General features: G+C 48.0%; 1 protein-coding gene across 1 annotated transcript in view; it reads left to right on the top strand.

Moving 5' to 3' along the window:
* Nucleotides 1-20774, top strand: part of ZSWIM5 (zinc finger SWIM-type containing 5) — a 97592-nt gene that overhangs the window by 28017 nt on the left and 48801 nt on the right. The gene's annotated exons all lie outside the window — the stretch shown is intronic.

The raw sequence follows: 20774 nt of genomic DNA, 5'->3' as shown, positions 1-20774 counted from the left end.
AGCATTGCTTCAGTAGGACAGTACATGGATGTAAAGACTGCTTTACATGCAGTGTGTGACTGTGTACACATGTAAGCACTCCACACAGACAGCATGGCCAGAACCGTGCTGTGGTTTTGAAGGCGTGCAGGTCCCTGTGTCCCTCAGGACCATGCTGTGTGTGATGTGGGTTCTGTGTAAATAGGGCATGCAGCATCCTGAGCTTCATCCAGGTGAGGTCAGGACCACCACTGGCTGTCACCAGCTGCCCTGGCTGCTTGGGACTGAGACAGAAGCATGAGAAACTGGGATGGTGGTAGTGGAGGCTGTAGACCCTGCTCACCAACATGCGCGCCTCATCTCTGTTTCCCAGGTGTTATATCAGCAAGAACGTTTTGTCCTAAAAATGCAGACTTCAGGACCTGCTTTTACAAGGAACAGGATTAGATTTGGGATATTTTTGACTCCTAAGTGGTTTGATTCTCTGCCAGCTTTGCTGTGTATCTCCCTTGGTACCCCATGGCTGACAGGAGCACATTGCAGGGTGCAGTGTGTCAGTGCAAAGCACTCACCAGCCTGTGGGGCACGTGGGTGTGACCTGCAGGGATGGAGTGTTAGTTCAGCCATGTAGCTGTGAGCAAGGTCCTCTTTGGGGCTTTTTCAGTCTCTCTTGTGCGGTTGGCCACACTTTCTGAAGTTGTTTCCATCTCCAGTTGCCTGGGCTCACTCTTGGCCAAGAAAACATCAAGTTGCTGAAATTATAAGCCAGGATCATACTATTTATGTTGGAGGAACAGCGCAGTTTACATAGACGGGCTCTTTGCAAAATCAGCTTACACTGGCTTTTAGCAGTTGAAGGGAACAGCTGTGTCAAGTTAGAGATGCTGAAAGGGAGTCCAGCTCAAGAGCAGTGTCCTTGTCCAGCATGACAGCAGGCTCTCGGGGAGGGGCAGTTGTTTTTAACCCGGTTTTTGCCAGGGTTCAAAGCAGGGGTGGTTTGGGATGGGGTCTGAGTGCCACATTCCCCAGGAGGAGCCAGGATCCTGGGGCCCTGCTGTTTTGTTTACCCCCATCCCAATGGTGAGTAAGAGGCAGGGCCTCCCTGTCTCCATCCAGATTGTGTTGAGCAATGCTGTGGTGCTGGCTTGATGTTTCTGGTCTTGCTGGAGAGCAAATGTCCTTGGTGTGGGTTTCTGCACTCTGCTTTTCTACTCTCCTTCATTGTGTGTGAGCCTTGGGCTGCCTTCCCAGCCTTGCCCTGCACCCTGAACCCCCTGAACTGAGAGCAAAGATGAGTTAAAGCTTGAAAATCCCTGGGAGCGAGTGGGTACTGGGAGGCCATTTTGAGCATGGTGGGAGAGCTGGAGGAGATCAGGCTCCCCTCTGATCTTGACTCTGACGTGAGCAGGTTTTGATGTGAACTAGTTTCATGGCAGGATCTGGAGGGTGTTTGGGACATCTCAGTCTGTGTGGCGTATGGCAATGTGTGGGAAGGTGATGGATATTTTGGACCATGGGACAGCTGGTAAAAAGGCAACTGTTGGGCAGATGTGTCCCTTTTGAAGTGGTTTGAATGGTCTGTTGTCCCTTAAAGCAGGGAAGCTCTGTCTAAGTGCAGCTTCCTGTGGATGTGAATGGCCCCAGAATCTCAGGTAGTTCTTGCTGTGTGAGCTCAGGTCTCCACAGGAGCACCAGCATTGCCAGAGAAGCCAGCTCCCTCCCACAGATACTTCCGATGGCCAAGCCCTGGAGAAGGCTCTTGCACTCCTTTCCTTTCCAGCCTTGGAGCTACTTTGGGCAGGGCTGACCCTCCGTGTCCTCCTGGTTTCCTGCTGGCACCTTTGCCCAGCATCAGTGGGTATGTTGAGTAAGGGAATACTTTCTCACACCTGGTAGCATGTTTTGCCACCAGAGCTGTTTCTCTGATGGGCACCACAGTTGTGTTTGTAGGGAGCAGGCTGGCCAGGGTCTGGAAATAAGCATTTTTAAGGCAGTGAGGGAAGGAAGATATTACAACTATGATTAATGGCAGTGGGTGTGCATCTTAAAACTTCTTTTAGTTGTTATTTGATCTTTCTCCCGCAAACTCAGCAGCTGACTTCTGCAGAAGATAAACACATGGGAGGAGAATGAAGAGGGGCTCTTTGGTCTTCAAAAGCAATTAAGTGTTGAATATCTGACTAGAGACATCTTGAAGAGGCCCAGACTTCAGCAGGAGGGTGTTCATCCTTTTCTGTAAAGCAGATCTCATTTAAGGGCTCTCAGATGGACAACAGCAGTTGCAGGTCACTTGGGCAAAGAGTGATTCCTTATGGTGAGGGGTGCATGGAGCTGTGCTGGTCAAAGGCAGCTCACACCAGGGCTACATTCTGTCATACAGTCTATATTTAGGTTGTGTTTTATGTTCACCACTGTTGCCTCAAAACAGTTTAAAATACAGCTGATGTTGATAGAGGTTGATGAGTGTGATTGGAAGTTTGGGTCCTGGTGACCGTGTTCATGGTGCCACAAGGTCTCTGAGAAGGTGGAGGCAGTGAGATAAGTCAATGGGTCGTGTAATTCTGACACGCAGGAAGGCAGATGAGTGTAGCCACCAGCGTTTCTGTAGCACTGAGTTGGCAACTGTGATCTCCCAAAGGGCAGGGGCTGCTGCTAGTCAGCTGCAAGTGTTCCTGGAGATGCCCCTGGGTGAAATCTGGCATTCCTTTGAAACATGAGGTGGCCACCACATGCTGAAATAGGTGACAGGAGGTGAGGGCAGAGCCCAGGTCACTAGATCTCTCTTCTTGACTGCATCCAGTTTTCAGTAGCAGGTTTTGGTTAGAGATGTCAGCTTGTATGGCCTGTTTGTCCTTTCTGAATTAAAGAATCATGGAATGGTTTGTGTTAGAAGGGACCCTAAAGATCATCTTGTTCCAGCCTCCCTGCCATGGGCAGGGACACCTTCCACTAGACCAGACTGCTCAAAATCCCATCCAACACAGCCTTCAGCCCTGCCAGGGCTGGGGGATCCTCCCATGACCCCATGGATGGAATCCTCCCATGTCCCATATTGCTTTGTGGTGGCCTCCTGTTATTTAGCCTGATCTGAAAAAGGTTGTGGAAGGACTTATTAAAGCACTGACCGAGTCCTTCAGCTGCATCTGTCCATGGAGAGCAGGTTGAAAATCACGTGAAGGGACATGGAATTAGTTCTTGGAAATAGTCTTCTTCTAAGCTGCTTCCCTGGGCAAGGAAGGTGAATGAGGGCCAGGTTTCTGTATTACCAGAGACTTTCTGCCCAACTGTTCATGCAGCAGAAAAAGTCCTGAATTCAGTCAAAGCTGAGGAACTGGGCAAAGTTTTGGAAGAGGTTTGGTGCAGACTCTTGCTCCTAATCCAAGGAATATGGTATCTGCTTCTAAAACAGCCAGGGGCGAGTTGTCTGGGATCCAAGTCGGCAGCAGAGCAGCAGGGCCTCTCACTGGTGCCAGTGAACTTTTGATGTGCTTGCTGGCTGAATCCCACATTTGGAAGGCAAATCCAGGGGGGAAATTGCATCTATTATCCAGGCACATGCTGTTAGGGAGGAACTCCTGCCTGCTGTCCACTGTTTAAAAGCTGTGTGTCTTTTTCAGTATAGTCTTCCAAGATCTCTAATAGTCAGTGGAGACATCAGTGCTGCCTGGAGATGATGCTGTCCCAGTCCTTTGGGGTGTGTAGATGATTTTCTTGCAGTTGGTGTTAGAGGAGCCTTGTCTGCTGGCTTAGTCCCCTCAGTGATAGAATTCCATCATAACCTGTATGAGTAGGATACCAGCTGCTCCATTTTGTAGTGAATTTAGCTCATTGGCACAACATTCTCATAGATGCGAGTCCTTTCTGAGACCAGAGGAGGTGTAAGAATGTGCAGGCCAGTTGAATCCATGGGTCTGACTGAATGCTGCTCGTTCAGTCTGTAACACACATGAGGATTAGTGTGAATGAATCTTGAGAGCCTACAGTTCCATGTGATGTGCTGGGAGATCTGGAGGAAGAAATGGGTGATTTGTTCTTTAGGAACATTTTTCATCTTTTCACATCTGTTACTCTTTCTCCTGTCTTTTCTCCCCCCAACCCCCAAATTTGCACTTTGTCATTAAAACCAGAAAAGAAAAAATCCCAATATGCATATGACATTTTACAAAAGTGCTCTCTTTGCTCTTAAAATCCAGCAGTTCTGCTGTACAGCATTCATCTGTAATCAATTAGAAGGTTTTTTGATCAACAGAAGCTGGAGGTTCAGTTCCCTGGAGCTTAGCACTCTGCACGAGGAGGTGGGATTGCCTTGGCACCTTGTCTCCTTTCACCTGGAGAAGGAAATTAGAGCTGCAATGAATGAAACTCAGTGAGGCAGAATGAGATGAAAAAACTCCAAAGAAAGCTTGTTAACCCTTTTCCAGCCCTGTTTCAGTGGTGTTAAACCAGATGGTTCAGATGCAGCTTCCAGCTCAGGAAGTTCTGAAGCTGCTTCTTGATAGAAGCAAGGGAGAAACTGTCTCTGGGGGTTGTCATTCCCTGTCAGAGACAAGATAGAGGTGAAAGCTTTGATCCAGTGCACATTGGCCTGTCATTTTGGGGTCCTGTGTGATGTGCTGCCAGTGGTAGGACTGAGATCTCGGGTACCTAATTCCCCCCTGACCCATGACCTGCTCACCTCTCCCTCCAGAAGCCAGCCCAGTGTTGTACTGATGCCTGATTGTAGCCCTACAGAAACAAAACTTTCTGGGGCAAACCTTTGCTTTCACACTGCTTGGAGCCCGCTCTGGTTCCTCTGTCTTTATTTCTAGTTGTCCCATGGTGTTTGGAGGAGGCATGGCTGGGTGAGGGGGAGGAAGGAAAAGAAAACTTAGGCTTTAAGTTCTAGGAGGAAACTGAATATCCCCATGTGGGGACAAACAACCTGAGTATTTGATTTCTTAAAAAGAGGGATTGAAACCTGAGATGTCAAAAATTAGGTTGGGCCAAAACTGAAATATAATCAAGGAGAGATTTGTTCTGGATGTTCTTGGCTACCAAAACAGGTCTCTTCCCTCCATGCTCTAAAGAGAGCTGACTCTGTAGGAAGCCTGCCCAAGACTGGTTTCTTTGGCTTCACAGCAATTGAGAGCAGCAGCAGAAGCATCATCCTGTCTGATGGAGCATCAGGATGTTTCTGCCTGTGTATGTGGCAGGGGCATAAAAATTACAAATAAAAGGCAGAAGGGCTTTTGAGAGGGTAATAGAGTGCAAGATGGGGAGTATTAAGCCCATCTCCAGCCATAATTAAACCTGCAGTTGGAGGGTCTGTCACATTGCTTCAGACCCTTGGAAAAAAAAATTCAGTTGCTAGCTTCATTAGTAATTAAATGTCCAATTACTGTACGTAATGTTTCTGCTTTGCTGAACTCCACAACTGCATTCATAAACAGCCCTAAGGAAGGCCTCTAATCTGTGCCATTGTTCTTCAAGTGGTTTGCACATGCAGAAAAAGAAAAGAAAAATCAGGCAGACATACATAATATGGAAAGGAAAGGGGGAAGGGGTGGGAAGAGGAGGAAATCAAATCAGCATCTTCCACCTCCCTCCCCCTCCCCGAGGTAGGATCTCTGCCAAGCCCACAGAGAAGCCCTCAGGCCCCTCGAGCATGCAAATGTAATTTTCTATCCAGACAACACAGTATTTTTTTTATGAAATGAAGTCCACCCCCACTCCCCCTGAAAACCTCCTCAAATCCCTGAATGCACAACAGAAGCAAGAAGAAAATTACAATGAAAGGAGAGAGAGAGAGAGATGGGAGGGGGGAGAAAAAATAAAAGCAGTAGCAACCCACAAACAGAAGGAGAGATGGAGGGAGAATTGAGATGAATATGCAGTGTCCAGAGTTTAAATAGACATAAAAGATAATGAAGGTGGGGAGGGGGGGAGGAGGGAGGAGAGATTGTAATCAAACAAAATGATTTTGGTCCTCTTCAATCATCCCTGGTTTGCAGGCTGTCATTTTATACAAATTAGAGCTAGGGTAATTGTATGAATATTCACTGGGATTGAAATCACGTTTATTAAAGGGAAGGCACTCTTCTCAGGGCCCACTGCGCCGCTCGGCTTTTGTTCGCCGGGAACAACAGGAAAGTCACTTGTGCAGTGAATGAGCACGGCATCCACGCCCCTCCCCTCTGAGGGGCTGGCACTGGGGTCCTGGGGGAGTGCTGGGGCTGCCAGGGCGCTCCTGGGGATGGGTGGCCCTTCCCCTTGGGCTCAGGAGCACAGGGGTGCGTGGAGGTGCCCATCTCGGGAATAGCAGCCATGGCTGTTATTGGCTCTTCACCCTGCCTGCAGAGGGGGAACAACAATTGAACCAATAATATCTTGAAACCATTTGGGATTAAATAATTGCCACGTTTTACAATAATAAGTCCAAATTCACATTAATAATGTGATCTCATTATTATTATTGCTATTACTACTATTGCTATTATTGTTGTTGTTATTATTATTTCCCACCCTTTAAGCATTGCTGCTGAACAGAATTCTTCTTCCTGTTCAGGAGTCCGACCCAGGTCTGTGTCACACATGTCTGGCACCACGCTGGGGACGGCTCCTCTCATACATAACCAATCAAAGATGCATTCAGGGCCGTTGTGAGGAAGCTGGGGATGATTATAAGTCGAGCTATCCAAGCCTTTTGCTGACTGCTCACCCTCGCATATTATGAAATTTCTCTTAGAAGGGCAGACAAAGCCTTTTGAGCCCGTGTATGGTGATGGCCTCACTTGGATGTCTGGCTTTAACCGCTTCACAATGTCAGCCTCTCGTTTCTGAAAAAAGGCAAACGTATCCCATTGTCGCATGTCAAGTGCCCGGCGCTGCCATTGAGCAGCCCAGCCGTGGCTGTAACCCATCCCCAGGTTGTCAGGGCAATGCAAGGGGATCGCTCTCCGCTCCGGAGCCGGCGGCAGGAGGGAGGCGAAGATGACCTGAAGCAGAAACGTTCATTTAAATATTTGATTGTGCCTTAGCCCAGTGATGGGATGGGTTGTCCCTTCTCCAGGACAGCTGGGCTGCAAGCGATCTCGAGGTGACTGGGTGTCATGTTTGGTTATTGTTGGTGTAGCCATCTGTAATAACTTGCAGTGCTGTGAGAGCATTGCCCAGAGGAGGAGATGTGCTGGACTGTGAGGCCCAGGACTCTTTTTCTGCTGGTGGTGTGAACAGGTTCTCCCATCAGCCCAGGTGCTGTGCATCTGTGTGACAAACCCAGGTGAGAGTAAGAAATCACCTGATGGGAGACCAAAAGCATTTTTTCTTTTTTAGAGCTACTCTTATTTTTCCTTTCCTTTCTTTGGATCTAAGGAAGAAGAATTCAGATCTGAGGCAGCCAGCCCTGCTAATGCAATGGGTACATAGATAATTGGTCTGGCTTGAACCTTACAAGCTGTAAAAACAGCTAACTTAACCTAATTAAGGAGAGTGTTTGGGCTGGTTTTTTGCACCATGTGGGAACATCACTGGGGCAGACTGCAGAAAAATGGTTACACATGTAGCATCACAAGATTTCTTCTGAAATTGCACTGACTGTAGCATCTGCCTGCGCTGTGGAGGGTCTTGCCTTCTCCAGATGATAAACCAAGCCAAAGGGACAGCAGATATTCCCAACATTTTCCCAGGCTCGGCTGAGGCCACAGGGGTTTGATCTGATAGCACCAACTCCGTAAGACCAGCCACGGTAGAGCAAGGCATTGGGTTCTGCTCCCAGCAGGTTGTGTGTTGGGCCAGGCATCGTCTGCAGTGCCAGCCTGCTGCTGGGCCCAGTGAAACTTGGCTTTCCCTTCTCCTCTCTGTCCTGCCCAAACCCTCCCATGGAAGGTACTGCCCCACCAGTGCCCTGGCTGTTGCTCAGCCTGATGCTGCTCTTGACTGAGCTGGTCAAGAACATGAGGGGAGGCCGTGTGTGTGCCTCTCCTTGGAGCCACAGCAGTCTCGGGCTGCCCTGACTCAACATGGCCTCGTGTGCAAATAACCCTGCAAGGCTCCACCGTGGGAGGCAGCGTGTGCTCTTTGGGGCCGCCAGGCCATGTGGTTTCTGGTTTAGCACCCCTGCTGGGGGACTGTGTCCATTGGGTATTCATAGTCATCCTTGGCTTCCTGCAGGCCTGATGTAGAGCTACAGAGCTGCCCATTTGTTTCTTATCCAGGGTTTTCTTCTTCTGGCAATGCTTTGTGTTTGAAACCCAGTCCAGACCCCCGCAGAGAGCCCCCCTATTGAACTGCGAGGTGCTGGGGGCTGTGCTCAGGGAGCTGGTTGGGATCAGAGGCTTCCTGTGGTGTTGAGGGCAGAGAGGAGGAGTGGGCTGGTGGTTTGAAGGCATGGGATGGAATGATTCCCTGTCTGTTGATGGTGTCCTTATTGTTTGGATTGGTGTATGTGTGCTTGCCAGACCCTGCAGATCCCCAAGCCCAGATAAAGTGAGCCAATGCTGTCTCCTGTGACATGGGGGTCCCCAGAGACCGTGGATGGGTGTGAAGCTGAGGTTTATTTAAGGGGGAAACAATGTAAAGGTCAACCCCATGGGATGCCAGGCAGCAGCAGCATCTCTGCATTTAGATCTTGTTCTCTCTGTGTTGTGTGTTGCCTGGCTCTTCTTTGGCTTTTCCAGCACAAACAACTTTGCCAGAGTGGACTGATCTTATTTGCATACAGAGTCCTAAAATTTCTGAAGTGTATTTGAGCTTGTGGAGACCATGGTAAACCTTTTCTGACTGCTGGGATGTATCACTGAGGGAACTTTGGAGTAGACCTATAGGACCTATACTGCTTTAGGGTCATCCATGTTGCAAGGACTTCTTGAATTGGCATAGAGAATGGGCTGTTCCCTAAGTCTGTGCTGGGAAGCCTTTTTCTGTCTTCACATAGGGAAACTTTTTTTTTTTTTCCTCTGAGTTCAGTTGTTATTGTCCTAGTTTTTGAGCAAAACTAAGAAGAAAAGCCCTCAAACAGTTCGCTATTTTGTTATGATACCAGGAACAAGGAGTCTTTCCAACAGAAGAGATAATCCCTTGTCTCATTAAGTTTATGACTTCAAAAAAAAAACTCCTGCTGGCCGTTTTCTGTGGGGACTGTTTTCTGAGGCAGCTTCTTGGGTTTTGAATGGTTTCATTCCTCAGCGCTTCTTTTGAGTGGAAAGTTTAAAGATGCGTCATCTTGCTTGAGCAGGGCGATAAACTGTGAAGCAAATGTGAAGAGCCTTAGAAAAAGGCTGTACAAAATGCAGATGTGGGGGATTAGAAAACAGAACTGCACTACATCCAGCGATAAGTAAGGTCGGACTCAGCAATTTCTGAGCAGTTGCACCAGGGAGGGGCAGGGAATGATGAATTATTTGCTTTTTGGCTCCCAGCAAGCGAAGCAGAGGCGGGGAAACCTCTGGAGTAGGTTTGTGCCTTGGGTGTTGCAGTGTTCTCTGGACAGGGCTGGGGGTGGCAGGGAGGTGAATTACACTGCAGTGTGTGTTAGGGGCTGTAGTCTCGTCACCTGTCAGCCAGACAGGGCACAGGGATAAAAACGTCCCACTGGATTTCGTGTTTATCAAGTGTTACACGCTCCAGAATGATTGGTATTTCCATGGATGAAACACAGCTGCTGGCAACTATCTCTTGCTGCTGTTTGGGAGATACAAAGTGAGAGGAGGGACTTTCAAGAAATAGAGATTATTTCAGGAAGGAAAACCCAACATGTAGCTATCAGGGGGCATACCCTGGCTGTAAGTTTTGGAGGTTGGAGTGCCCCAAACCAACACTCAGAAGTTTGGCTTTGGTGGCTGAGAGAAAAATCAACTCCTGCCTGGAGCAGGGTAGGCAGGAAAGGAAGCCCTGGACCTTGGCTTCCTTCCTTCCCATTTATTTTATCACATCTCTGTTTGTCTAAAAGTTTTTGCAGTTTCCCCAGGGCTGAAATTGCTCTCTCATGGCTGGGGGCGCTGCACACCTTGAGGTCCTGGAGAGCCTGCCTTGGTTTTGCAGTGCTAATCATCACCAGGGCTTTTGGTTTTGCTCAGGAAATAAGCATGCAAAAGCTCCAGTTAAATATTAAGGCCCCACCTCTAGCTCAGGATTTCCTACACAGCCCTCTCCCTATGAGATTATTTTTGTGCCTTCTCCTTTGGCTTGCTCATCTTACTGGAGGAGCAAAACTGCTGTCAGTCCCCTGGTGCTCTGGGGTAAGATCTGTTGATGTATCCTGAGGCCAGAGTCTCTTTCTGTTCACAAGTAGTTTTCAGGGCACAGATTACGAGCGCTACGATAAAAATTTTGACTTGAGTATCTTTATTTTTTTCTCCTGATCAGGTCTTTGATCACTTGTCTCTTGCTAACCAGGGAAACTCTGAGACTTGGGGAGATTTCAGAATTTTCATCTACCCCAGATTTAGTTGCCACTGGCCCAGCCTCACAAGGCTCTGAGCTCTCCAACTGCCTTTGACTTGGGGAGTAGCTATGCAGGCTCACTTTCTTGCCTGAGCTTTTTGATAGACCAGATCCACCTTTTCCTTGTGCTGAGCCTGTATATGCCCTGTCTTCACAGGCCTCCTCCTTGGAATACCTGTGGTACAAAGACCCCGAACCTGTCCCTGCCAGGTGCACTCCACTAAGATGGGAACCTGTGGATGCAGGTCTCTTTTCTATTTCAAGCTTGTGGAAAGGCATGGGGATCCTATAAGTCTGTTCTGCTGGATCTCTTTTGCCATTTCTTTCTCTTATTTCCATTTCTTTCTCTTCTGAAGACTTTCCAAGGACATGAATATTATGCGGTGAGCTGTGAAGGACTTGAGAGAGAAAGCTGTAAAATGCACATCAGCCACTCCATAAATGTCAGGGATGCTGTTCAGAAGCATGGCTACTCGAGTTTAGCCAGTTCTGTATCTCAAATGATCCCTGCAGATTTATTAGATGTTTCAAAATAGATTTGAAATAACTGGATTTAGTGTTTCTGGCGATTCCTTGAACCCTCTTGTTTTTCAGCCAACTTGCATAAATGTGCCAGTCATGGGCTGCGATGTATCAGCCAACTTAGCAAATGGTTTTATTTATAGCTGAAAGAGTGAAGCCAAGGAGTATAAATCCTGTAAAAAGTATAAACTGTATTGTGGAATTAATAAACTTCAGATTCATGGAATTTCTAATGTTCCACTGATGGCTAAAAAATCTGTTTAATGGCCGCTGAGTGATACTTGGCTGCAAGGCAGAAACCCCAAAGTTGTCTTAACTCACCAGTGATATTTTTTAGTGTTTGTGTGCTGGCGCTGAATGGCTTTGCTGAACGATGGAAAGCTGACCTTCTCCGCCGCCTTTCTGCAGCGACCAGATAAGATTTCAGATCTCAGCTTCGCTTCTTCTGTTGATGGTCCGTGGCTGTAGCCCAAGAAGCGCTGTTAGATGTCGGGCTGTTTATCTGGAGGATCAGTTGCGTGTCTGGCTAGCTTTGGGGGTGTGAACGATGTTCAGTGCTGAAAGCAAGTGCAGGGGAAGGAGCTGAGGAGTTGAGAGTGGTTCCTGTGCTTTCAGAGCTTGTCTGGCCAGCCAGGGGAAGTCCAGCCACATCTCCAGAAATATCAGTATGTGTTGGACCTTTAAAGGTAAGTAGATCTGGGCTGTTGAAGTGGCATATTCCTGCTTCATCTTTTATCTCCATTGAAATTGCTTGTGATTTTGGTGTATTTTTAAGCTGGTGACGGTAACATTCTTTTTCACAGTGCTTCATTAAAGTTTCAGGACCTTATTGCACATCCTTTCCTCGTAGGTCAGTGTCAGGGCAAGTGTGTTGCAGAGATCTCCTTGCTACATGGATTATTTATGTGGGAATGCATAGGACCTGTGTGGGCATTTAACAGCTGCTGGTTGGCAAATCAGTGTGTAGGAGTGTTGTCCTGGGTGGTGCTGGTCAGGGAGCCTTGGCAGCAGCCTGGGCTTGGGGTCCTCTTCCTGGGTGGGGGGTATGGAAGGAATGGTGACAGCAGAAACCAGCAAGCCTTCCTGTCCCCAAGGCATGGGTGTATTGTGATGTCTTGAGCACGTGGGTGCTCTTGTGTGGCTGCAGTGAGCTTGGGGTGCTTGTGGGGCCATTCCTACAGCCTGGCTGAGTGGCACTGATGTGCTCCTTGGCAGCCACAGTGTGTCTGTGCCTGCTCTGTGTGCAGGTGATGGCCAGGTCTCCTCCCTGATTGTTGTGTCCCTCATGGTTGGGTGTCCCTGACCTCAGAGAAGAGCAGTGTCTCCAGGATCATTAGTGTCAGTCTCTCATCTGTTACTGTGCTTTGTTAACTTGGACCAGCCTGGCTTTTCATGCATGTGGCTGCTGCTTCCCATTGGAGAGATGGGCTCTAAAAGCCTAGTTATATTTTATTTATTTAATTTACTTTAGAGCTAAGTTCAGCTAAGCAAGTTTGCACTTTTCTAGGTTCTAGTGATTGACGTTGTGTTTGAACACCACGTTCAAAGCTAATATTTCTTGCAGATGCTGAGATAAGTATCTGTAAATCTTTGCATTTACCATTATCCCCAATTTTCTTGTGCAGTGCCTGCTGTCACCGCATAAGGGTATTTATCCTGCACATAATCTGATTGGAAAATAACGCTTTGAAACAGAAAGGAAAATACACATTTCAGGTGGTGTTAGAAATGTCAGTTGTGGATGCTTAAACAGTCCTGATTGTCTGCAGGCTTTGGGCATTTGGGTTTTCAGCCCCCTATTGTTACATCCAAAGCTGCTTATTGGAGTCCGAATGGGTTAGAAAGGCACCTTGTTCTCGAGACCCTCAGAAGTCTGCCTTTCCCCCACCCTGGAGGATGGCTTCTCACAGCCCAGCCAGTCAAGCCTTAACCCTTGGCTTAGACAGCGTGGGGCCGAACAAAGAGCTGCAGCTTTCAGATGGAGCAGAATAAAAAGCTATTATTTCATAATAATACTCTACTCTTTCCTTCCAAGGATTTCCTAAGGACTTTACAAATATTGAGGCCTGGGCAGTCACCCCCATGGCTGAGAGCTGGAGAAGTGGCTGTGTGTGGGCATCTCAAGAGCTTGAGGCATAATCTCTGCCCTGGGGTGGATTCAAGCCTCGAGTTCTCTGGGCAGTTCGTACATCTAAGAGGTCAGTGTGTGGGACCATGAGGATGTTTGGGGCCAGGAGAGCCTCCTGATTTGCTTTGTTCTGTACCAATTTCTTAGCCTTGTTCTAGCTCCTTGACCCTTGCCAGTCCTTGTTGGGTCTTGCATGAGGCTGGTGAGTGTGGGATCAAGGATGCTCTCTCTGCACAGTGCAGATGGACTTCATGCCATGCCTCAGGCAGGGAAGATGGAAAGATTTCAGTGCTCGTTTAGACGCCACTGTTGGGGTGGTGGAAATCCAGCTGTTTCCTGGACTGGTTATATCCAACCCTCTGCCACCATCACAGCATCAGGTGGGATTGAGGGATCTTAGTGCAGAGGGATGTGCTTGCAGCCCCTTGTCCCCGTGGTAGGAGGAGAGATGGAATGTGGGGTGTCTTCCCTGTAATATCAGGCCTGTCATTGAGCAGATCAGACATCTCCTCAGATTAAAGATGGGGGCTTCTCTTACTGGTGAGGCTGAGAATCTTTGCTCTTTCATCCATCTTCTCCTGCCTTTGTGGTCCTCTGGGGCACTAACAGGAGCTCTTTTAAGTTGTGAGTTTTTCTTCTCCCACCTCTTCTTCAATTGCACCTTAAAATTGGCTCCTCTAGGCATGTTGTGTGCTCTCAGCTCGGGTCCAGCTGTGTCTGGCTGTGAGCAGCAGTGGGTGAGCAGCGCTGAGAACCTCCTGTTCCCATGGATGTGGGTACTTCTGTGGAGGGAGCACATGGCACTGCCCTCTTTGTCCTCACATCATCCCTCAAAGACCTCCCTCTGGCCAGCATTACAGACGGGTGGATAGATCAGCTGCCATTTTCTCTTTCAAACAGTGACAATAAGTCTCTTTCCTTTGCAGGGACAATTAGTTTCTTTCCTTTGCGAGGTGTTTGGTTGGAATGGGCTGACCCCTCTTCATGGAAGGAGGGCCTTTGTCCCTTATGTCCCTGGGAGAAGCCACAGCATGGACCATTTATGGTTTTTCCTTTTAACACAGTGACGGCGGCTTTGTTTTCTACGTTTAGTTTGCATCTAAGACCAGGACATGGCTCACGCTGTGTCCCTGATCCAGTGTTTAAAGCTTTGCTGTGATATAAGTTTGGCCTGGGCCCTGCAGGGTTTAGCTTAATTTTTAAAGCTCTCAATGTGAATAATTCCTTGCTGAATGCAGATCGCAAGAGGGGATATTGATTTAAAGCTTTAAAGCTGGTGGTTATGGATTAAAAAAAAAAAAAAAAAAAAGAGAGAGGAAAGAAGGAGATTTACTGTAGTCAGAGCTGGTTGCCTAAATGTCCCTTACAGACAGGCTTTTGCTGAGCTAGGTGTGGGAATGGCAAGGAAGCCTGGTGGATTTTAGCTTTAAATTGTTGGCTGCTGAGAACCAACCCTGGGGTACACTCGATAGCTGTTTGCTGTGCCAGGGGAGCATTTGCTGCTGTCTGGGTACGGACATGCTGTGGGGCTGCAGCAGCTAACCTGGGCCCTTCCCTAGGGCAGGGGGTCAGGGGAGGATGTGTTGGGTTGGGCTGATGCTGCTGTGCAGCCACACACGGGGTGTAACCAGGGTGGCAGGTGGGGAGCACTCAGCAGAGCAGGGCTGTGGCAGCTCGGAAAGAACATTGTGGGAAGGGAAGCTTTGGTAGGGAAGATGCAGTGGAAAATCAAGAGAATTAAAAGCAGGCTGTACGTCCAGTTAGCAGACAGGGCTCTGAGGTCACTAATGCTGGTTATTTGGATTTCAAAGAGGATCCTATTAGCCTCTGTGGCAGAGGACCATTAATCAGTGGGGCGGGAGCTCGGGCTGGCTGGAGAAATCAGTTTTCAGTGTCCTTGGTGTCCTGCCGGGCTGGCGCTGCAGAGCATCCTGCACAATGGTGGGTTTGTCTGGGATGAGGCACTTGTAGCCAGAGGCATTCTGTGGGATGGGGAACACTAGGCCCCTCTGCCTGGGATCAGTGCAGGGATATATGGGTGTTGTGGCCATGCAGACCCCATTGCAAAATCCCATCTTGATGCTGCTGTCCCAGGGAGCATTGCTGAGCTGCTCAAAACGGAGTTATGTACCTTTGGCAAGCATCCAGTTAAGTTTGCTAAATGGGACTTGGGGAAAAAAACAGTGTTTCCAGGTGTGACTCTTTGTGATCCTTTGGAAATATAATCTCTGGCCTGCCTTTTTGTTCCAATTGAGAACATGTGCCCAGGAGCCATTTCCAAAGGAGCTTTAAGCACAGGACTCAAAGTAACATTGGAAGTTTGAGTTGGACTTGCACAGCAGCCTCGCTCTCCAAGCCTGGTGCTTTAAAAACCTCTTACTATTTGGAAGAGTCATTTGCTGGAGAAAGATTTCATAAATAATGCAGAAGGAGACCAGAGATGGTGTCAGAGAAGGGTTGCTTAGAAAAAATCAAGATGAGGATGTGGTGGTAGAATGTGGAACAAAACTTCTGGTTCTTTTTTTTTTCCTACTTTTTGGTAGTTTTTTCCCCAAGAAAAGTGTCTGAAACTTCCTTGCTTGAAATATTTAAATTTTTGCCAAAATTCGTTTATCTGATATTTGATCTAACCCTTCATTATTATTTAAATCTTCCAGATATCATCAGAGGAGGAAGATATTTATCAACAATTACTAGACCTAACATCCATAAACCTCAATAATTTCTTCTTCTACATTTAGGCTTAAACTCCCAGTCTGATCCATTGTGACTTTGTAGGGACTGATAAGCAGAGCTTTAAAAAAAAAGGACAATAAAAATGGTTTTGTATAGAAATTATGGCCATTGCTTTGAGAAACTTGATTAAGATCAGCAAGTATCTGGCTGAACTGAGTATACTTAAAATCCCTAATTGTCTGGCTTTTTGTCTGCAGAATGAGTTTATAAGAAAAAGGAGAACCCAAGCCTACTATTTTAACATGCCTGGAGCTCGTGAGTAGAGCTGGGTTTCAGAGACTCCTGCCTTGTTTTGGCTAAGTCCTTAAAATGGAGATCTGGGGATTAGCGTGGTGGGCCTGGGGTCATCTCTTTGCAGAATGCGCAGTCCCAGACACACAAGATCTTTTTCTTCAGGCGTCCCTTCTGGTTGTGGTGTTTGAGCCTTTGCTTCGCTCCCTGGCTAAGAGCAGCGTTAATCATAGGACTGGAATTTGTGACTTAACCAAAGAGGCGTTTTAATGCTTTTCCTGTCATCGATCAGTGGCTGCAAGCCACTGTCTCGGTAGCGTGTCCACATTGACCTCTGTGCTGGTGCTTGATGGGTTCCCGTCCTGCTGGGTGCCTCCCAGCCCAGGAATGCCTTCCAGCATGCCTGCCTTTCTCCTTTGGGAAGGATGCTCTGAATTTGGACCCCTTAGAGACAAGAAAAGAGGCTTTTTGTGCACGCTGCAAAGGGCTCTTGTGTCTGCAGCAGGGCACGACAGAGACCTTCCTTCTGAATCTGTACTTGGAGAACAAAAACCCTTGCATCAGAGCTTGCTATTTATATTTCTAGCTCTGAGACTCCTCAGCTGCATTATTAATGAAGCGTTTACCAATTAAGATAGATGAGTCTGCTCTTGAGGGTGTTTGTTAAGGTAAGGAACCTTATTAGCATATCTGATAGATACAGTGCCAGGTGCTGATTAAAACCTTGTTGACTCCCCAGGGGCAGAAGTCTTGAGGAAATAAGGTGGAGAAAGTTGTCCTCTTTCCTGGCATTGGCCGTGCAGGGAGCAGGAAGAGAAATTCAGCATCCCTCCCCAAAGGCAGAGCCCTGAGCCTGTGAGCAGCTTGAAATGGGCATGGGGAGGAAATTAATCAGCCTGGATCAGAAATTCCAATAGCTGGAGCGATGCAAGTGTGATTAATGCCTCCTGAATGTGAGAGGTGGCAAGATGCTAGTTTTGCTACTCGTGCAAGGCCAGCAGCCTGTCAGGCGAGGAATTAGTTTCCAATGTTGACCCTATGGGTTTGCAGAGGTCTGGAATCGATGCTTGCCTATGCAACAGTGTTTCAGCAGCTCACTAAATTAGGTTTGCAGGCAAAATGATGCTGTGAGGTACAGTCAACCCACATATGAAACCAATTTCCCTTTGAAGCAGCACTAAAGAGGGCGACCAGAAGAGAAACAAGATCATCTTTAGGTCTCTCGTGACCTACAAGAGTTGAGAAGTGTGTATTCACTTTCCATATTTATTATAATATGGCAAAGGAACTGTATTGTAGGCTTTAATGATCCGCATGTGAAGAGCGTCTTAAAATAGACTTCAGATCTCCTTGGAACATACATATGTGTTTATAATTTTACAGCTATAAAAATATATATTTACTGAATACATGTACTTTGTTTCTCCATCTGCTAAATATAGTCACGTATGAAAGTTATATAGAAAATGCAATTTTCCCCCGAATTATCCTGCTGTCAGTCTGCTTCAATTTCAGCGTCGGCAGAGGCGAGGCGGGAGCGGAGATGGGCACTGCTGTGCTGCCAAGCAGGTGTCTGGGAGCAGTGTGCCTCAGGATGGGGATTGCTGGGGGTGGGGTTGGTGGTGCCAGCTATTATGAAGCTTTGTCCACCAGTTCATGAGATAAGATCCTGTTTTCTGATTGGCTTGTAATTTTGTTGGGGGTTTTCAACATCTGTGCTTGGAGTTTTCATGGTGGATGTTGAATGGTTTGATTTTAAGGGAGGGGAAAAAAATTATAAAGTGGTCCTGCCATTTTGGAGAGTAAGATGTTGTGTTCACCCTGTTTCAGAAGTCCAGAGAGCACTTCTCAGAGTTTGCTGCGAGACTCAGCGCAAGGGGAATGGGGAGGAGGTGCCTATTTTGTGAGATGTCTTTGCTGTCCCTTTGCAGATGTGGTCAAATCCAAGAAAAGCTGGGATTTGCATGTTCTCAGCAGAGACTTTTTGATTCTGGCAGCTGGTAATTACCCAAGTGCCTTCACAATGGGCAAAGCTCCTTCCCACATGGCTCCCCAGGGAGGCAGGGCTGGATGCTGGCCATTCCCAGCCAGTGGCTCCTGTCACTAGAGTGTCTTGTCCTCTCACAGCTGCTTTGGGGAGCAGGCACAGAGTGGGGAGTGTGTCCGTAACCACAGCAGGGCAGGCAGGTAGGGCTGTGCCTGGCAGGAGACATTGGAATACCGGGCTGTTCTAGGCAAAGGCAGAAAATGGCAGTGTTTGGAAGAGGGAGACTTCCCAGGGTCCGGGAGAAGCATGGGATGGGACTGTGCAAGGACACATCAGGTCAGTTTGTCTCTGATATTTCCCAGTTGTGCAGCTGGAGTCACAGCCCTTCACCGGGTGCTGTGTCTCCTGTGCACAGTCCTTGCAGAGGGCTGCAGAAATGCTTGCACCACGTTTGGGAGATCAGCAGATGGTTTCTCTAAAGAGAGCCTGAAATGTGACTGTTGCTAAAATCGGTTTTTACAAAAACCACAAGTTCTTCAGAAAAAGCATAATTTCTCTCGCAAACTCCAGCTCAAATAGTCTTTAAAATAAATACACTTCTGTGGCGTCTGCAGTTGGGCCTGGCTGGAGAGCCCGGAGTCTGCCTTGTGAGAAGTGTCATGACTCTAGAGTTTGTTTTGGTTCAGTTTTGGAATGTTCTGCTGTGAAGGAAGGAGCCAGGCAGTCATCAGAGCAGTTCCTGGGTAGGATCTGGAATGGGTGACTCCACCATTCCTGTTTCCTGTCCTCTGAGCTTGGAGCAGGAATTTGAAGAGCCCTGAGAAATCAGTCACCAGCAATACATCTCCAGACAAGAGCCTGCTGAGGAAGATGCTATCTCTTTGTGGTTTATTCCTGTCTGCTCTTTCGGGACCCCATCCTTGATGGGATGTGAGTGTTTCTGGCTGGTTTCTGCAGCAGAGCAACAAGGTTAGCAGCGCTCTTGGACCTCCTGCTTCCCGACTTGCTGGTGTGCTGTGATGGCAGCATGGCAAGTCATGCTGCTGTCTGCTGACGTGCTGAAGCTCCAAGAATGACCACAGGCCTCTGGCACACAAAGGGAGGTTTCAGCTTTGCACCCCTAAATGCCAAGGATTGACTTGTTTCTTGCATGTCCAGCTGCCAGGGTGGAGGTTTGTAGCCCTGGGGAGTGCAAAGGTATTAACTTCAAACGTTGTTACTGGGTTTTTCTTTCAGAGCCAGGTTCTTTCAGGTTCTTTCTTTCTTACAGTTTGGTCTCAGAGGAGCATCCCAGTAAAGGGCAGCGTGCCCATTCCTTTGGCCTGTCTGTCCCTGCCACGTGTGTGCTGCGGTGGGGTTGGATGCTTGTGGCAGTGGGTGGGTCCTGTGTACGGGACAAGTTTCTTTCCTCAAGGATGTGATTTACTGAGAGACAACAGGAAGGACAGTTAGTGGTGTAAAGCCTGAATGAAATGGGACCACACTGTGGTCTTCCAAGCTCTGCCTGTGGGGAGCTGGGTGGGTGGCGTGTTTGCTGGTGTTTTCAGGGATTCCTTGTAAGCAATTGAGGAACATTTGCTCAAAACTCACAACCAGTTTCTTTCTTCTGTTGCACAAAAATGCTACCAATGAAAATAGACAAGCTCTCTGGGTCATTTCCAGATGCCCTTAGTAAGACAGAAGTGTTTATTTTTTATGGGCCAATTTTTGTAGTCTACCAGAACGTCTTGTACTGTTAATGCTGCATGGAGCAATAGCTCTGCAGTGTTTAATAAGAGCAATGTGCTCTCAGGGATATTCAGATTGGAGGTAGTTTCCTCACATGTACACACTTGATAGTGTGTGTTATGAAACATCTGGGTCCAGAACTGCACTAAAAAAATCAAATGGCCAAGTCAACCTGAAAGTTGTACCAGGGCTCTACCTGGAGAATCACCATGTGCAGCCTTCTTCTCTGCTGCAAGGCCCTTGAGCAGATGGCCTGGCTTTTTTTAATCCCTTTTCCTCCTCCTCCTCAGGATTTGCAAGTCAAGAGTAAAACTCAGCTTGAATTTTCTGTCAGCATAAGGAACTGTAGGTCCAAAAGGCTTTCTGGCTGCATTTACAGGGCTGCATGGGAGGCAAAGAGCCCTTGGTTCTCCTGCCTCTGTGTCTGCCCTTCTCCTGCTGTGGTTCGTGGCTTTACCTCCAGGTCTGGACCGCTGGTGGTGCTGGAGTAGTGGGTGGCTGGTGTAGGAGGAGGTTGGTGGCAGCAGCTCTGCCACAGCATCCTGGCTGCCTTGGTGCCTCCAGCCCCTAGGTTCTGCATCTCAGAGGTGTGCAGCGTGATGCTGGTGACTCTGCCTTGTTTTGGGGCTTCTTGTGTCCTCCAGCTGCTCTGTGACCCGAGTGTCTCCAAGCAGAGTGATGGCAGGTGTCTGGGGGAGAGCATCCATGCCAGAAAAGCTTACATAGGTGCTGCCCAGAGCCCTCAGTGTGAGTGAGCTCTCTGGCCATCGGACATAATCCTTTCCATCAGCTTCATGAGGAACAGGGTTGCATTTCCTCAGAAGGAGCCTTACCTGCTTTTCCTGGGCTCTCTGTGCTTTTACTGCGGGAATGGAGAAGGATGGGTCAGGCAGTGGCTCGAGGGCTGTGCAGCTCTGTTGGATGCCACATCAGTCGTGGCACCACAGGCTGGGACGTGGTTCTTTTGGCTGAATTTCCTTCTTTGGTTTCACCTTAAAACCTGTCTTTCCCTTTGGGATGAGTGTTTCAGGGAGTGATCTTCAA

The sequence above is a fragment of the Melospiza melodia genome, chromosome 11 (genome assembly GCF_035770615.1).
Source record: "Melospiza melodia melodia isolate bMelMel2 chromosome 11, bMelMel2.pri, whole genome shotgun sequence".
Lineage (NCBI taxonomy): Eukaryota > Metazoa > Chordata > Aves > Passeriformes > Passerellidae > Melospiza > Melospiza melodia.
The sequence above is the reverse complement of the archived record's forward strand: the minus strand, read 5'-3'. Positions and strand labels throughout refer to the sequence as shown.